This window comes from Dipodomys ordii, unplaced genomic scaffold, assembly GCF_000151885.1.
Source record: "Dipodomys ordii isolate 6190 unplaced genomic scaffold, Dord_2.0 Scaffold15, whole genome shotgun sequence".
Lineage (NCBI taxonomy): Eukaryota > Metazoa > Chordata > Mammalia > Rodentia > Heteromyidae > Dipodomys > Dipodomys ordii.
Window position 1 is genome coordinate 518785 of NW_012267231.1, and position 3872 is coordinate 522656.

Sequence of the window (3872 nt, forward strand, 5' to 3'; positions counted from 1 at the left end):
CGGGGTGGGATCGGGGCCCCGGGGTGGGATCGGGGCCCCGGGGTGGGATCGGGGCCCCGGGGTGGCGGCTGGGCCGGGGATACCTGACAACGCCAGCAGACTTCGCTGCACTTGTCTGGCTAGGCAAAGCTAGAATCACACGGTCCCTGGCCTGAAGACAAACCTGTGGAGCTGCGGTCACGGCGCGCCTTGCGAGCAGCACTGGCCGGTTATTGGCGTGACAAGAACCACCACAGAGGTAGCCTGCGCGGAAAACGCAGCCTTGCGTCCTCCATCTCCTCCGCCCCTCTCGGGCCTCCGTGTGGGGAAATCAGGTCGTTCCGGAGGCTCAGGGGACGTTACAAGATGGGGTAATCACAGCTGAGTACGCTCGGTCCCCACAGAGAAACAAAGCAGCTCTCCTCAACTCCGTGGCCCGTCGTGGACACGCTGAGGGCACGTGGCTGCACAGCTGTGCGGGCCTGAGCCTGGACGCTGGGGAGGGTCCCCTGGGGACAGGCCTCCTGGGCACACTCCCTGGAGCCCGTCCCTCTACGCCGCCCGCCGTTAGGCCAAGCGTGTGGACCGAGGGAAGGCCTGGGCCAGGGCCAGGCTCAGCCACGCCTGTCCTTCCCCACGTCTCCCCCAGCGAAGCCCGGCTCCTCTCCCAGGAGAGACAGGGCCAGACAGGGCCTAAGTGGGTGGCCCCGTCCTGGGTTCGCTCGAGCTGGCCCTGGGGAGCTGAGCTCAGGCAGGGCCTGGGCTGCCGCCGCAGGCGTCGGGGGGGGGGGTCCTGCGCGGCTCCTCAAACCCTGGGATCTCCTTGTGGCTCTGCACCCTGACCACAGCTCCTTCTCCCGTCCCTCACTCAGCCGCTCCACTTTCAACCAAACACCGCAGCTTCTAGGGAAGATTCTGTGTCACACCCGAATTCGGCAAACTCACGTTTGGCCCGTTTGGTTTGCTTACCCTGGCCCAGCAGCCGTGTTCTTCTCAGAGATGCCAAGTTCCGTGCTGGGGCACAGAGCTCAGACACCAGTGGTGTCTCGAGGCTTGAGACGCGGAAAGTTGACCTCAGAATCACTGGTCCAAGGAAGAGGCAAGCCGTGGGGGCCTCCTCTCACAAAGCGTCGACCCTCCTGCCCATCCCTGCCTCAGTTTCCCTTCTGTACCCAGTCCCATCCAATATGGAGGGAGAGTGTCTCTCATCCGTTCACCCCGTCCCGCACGTTCACCCCGTCCCGCACGTTCACCCTGTCCCGCACGTTCACCCCGTTCCGCAGTTCACCCCGTCCCACACGTTCACCCCGTCCCGCACGTTCACCCTGTTCCGCAGTTCACCCCGTCCCGCACATTCACCCCGTCCCGCACGTTCACCCCATCCTGCACGTTCACCCCGTCCCGCACGTTCACCCCGTCCCGCATGTTCACCCCGTCCCGCACGTTCACCCCATCCTGCACGTTCACCCCGTCCCGCACGTTCACCCCGTTCCGCATGTTCGTTCATCCCGTTCCGCATCTCCTGTCAGTCCTGCTGTAGAATCGCCTCACAAGGGTAGTTTTGTGCGTTCTGTCCGGTAAACATTTGTCGAATGATAGATGAGAGAGCAAATACCAGCGCCGCGTCCCGGGCCTGCCCATGGGCCTTGTTCAACAAATCAAATCCAACCTTTTCTGACAGAAACAGTCCTCTGGTGTGAGAACGTGAATTTCCATCCATCCGGAGAAGGCTGGGTTGTGGTTTAACGGCACGTGAGGCAGTGGGCAGAGCTGTGTGGTGCGCAGGACGGCTCAGCTAGGGCGCGCGCTACAGCAACAGAGCGAGGGCGAGCACTCTGGAGTTTGTGCGTGCACACGGCAGCCGGCGCGCCCCACGGAGAGTGCCAGGGCTGTACTGGCATCCTCACATCCAGCGACACCGGGAACACGTTGTTACCAGTGTCATCTGCGTACCGTGTGCATGCGCGTGCATGCACACACACAGGGAACACTGCGTACCATGTGCATGTGCGTGCGCACACACACAGGGAACACGTTACCAGTGTCATCTGCGTACTATGTGCATGCGCATGCGTGCACACACACAGGGAACACGTTACCAGTGTCATCTGCATACCGTGTGCATGCGCGTGCACACACACACAGGGAACACGTTACCAGTGTCATCTGCATACTGTGTGCATGCGTGTGCGCACACACACTCAGGGAACACGTTACCAGTGTCATCTGCATACCGTGTGCATGCGTGTGCGCACACACACAGGGAACACGTTACCAGTGTCATCTGCATACCATGTGCATGCGCATGCACACACACACACACACACACTCAAGTTTGCAAGTAAAAGATGAACTTTCTCATACAGCAAATGAACAATTGGGTTTCTATGTATATCAATTTCCTCGTCGCCATGTTTGTTGCTGTAATTAATTTTACGTTCCGTTGTTTTACTTCTCTTTCAGCTTCTATTACTGGAAAGGACATTCGTTTTCTAAGTGTAGTTCATCAAGCCTTAATTTTATGACTGCTATCACTTCTGGAAACCTGGTAGCGAATCTGGCTTTTGGAGGAGTTAAAAAAAATTTGCTTTGTTTAGTGTCCATAATTTAATTTCTATAATTTAGCTCTTTATTGATTTGGAATTTATCGTGTATGCTTTGCAATATGAAGTTAATCAAGCTTTAATCATTCCGCATGATTTGTTAGTGGTCTTTCTTTTTCTAATGGCGTGCACCGTATGCATGGACACTTGCTTATTTGCAGCACGCGACGGTTTTCACTGCTGATGCTTTTATGTCAGTAGCATTCGATAGCTCACGCATAACCCCTTCCCCACCTTTTGGTCTACCCGCATTTACTTTGTTTTCCCAAAGCTGTTCTCTAAACTTGCTAAGAGCTTTAGACTCAGGTGCAGACAGGGAAGAGCGAGGCAGCGTGCACGGCGCACCTCCACAAGTGTGTCCGTGAGCTGAGGGGCACTCCACAGGGAGGAATGAGCTCAGGTCCAGGCCTGCCTGGTGATGGTGCTCCAGCCCGAATGCAGCCAGGCAAGGGCTCCAGCGCCAGAGGAGATGCTGAGGACGGCCTGGTCAGGAGAGGAGGGGAGGAAGGGCTGGAGGCTGGAGGCTGTGCCGGGCAGGCGCGCCGGGGCCGCCCGGCCCCCGCGGTGACTGCCCTGGCTCCGTGCCCACTCTAGCAATGATGGGAATCTTCCAGAACATTGTACGTGGCAGCCGGGCCCACGTGTGCTGTCCGGCTTGTGTACACGAGGTGGGTGCTCCCCCGGCTCCGATCGTGGACGTGTGTGGGACAGCAAAGCCCAGGTCAGGTGCCCCCATCAGTGCTCTTGGCACTCCTGCAGCTGGCAGAGCCCCGCATTTAACATTTGCTCCCCAGATTGCATTTGGAATTTAACCTTTCATCGTACAGGAGAACACAAGTCTGTTTATCACCCCCTCCCCAGCCCAACAGCTGCTGCCAGAGATGCAGCTTTCCTACAGCTCTGCACTGCTGGGATCTTAACGCAGTATTAGCTGGGAAGGCCTCAGTGACAAGTAGAGGACATTGGACTTTGGGGAGAGCGGGATTCTCCCCTCTGCCCCGGCCGCACCGACAGACCGCTCCTGTGGGCCACTGAGCCAAACCGCAGCCTTCGCAGCCTTCGCGGCCAGCTCGGGTTGTCAGTTGATACCCCGATTCCGGGTTGTTACAGGTTCTTGGTGTCTTGAACAAAGAGGCGAGCAAGAGCCTGTGTGCTGTGAGAGAAGCATCGGTCCACTCACACCCATGCTGTCTACAGCAGGGCCGCAGGACCTCGGAGCATGCCAGGCTCCGAGGAGCAGGGCTGGGGCCGGCCGAGCCGGGGCCTGCCCTCGGGGCACGGGGCTGGGGC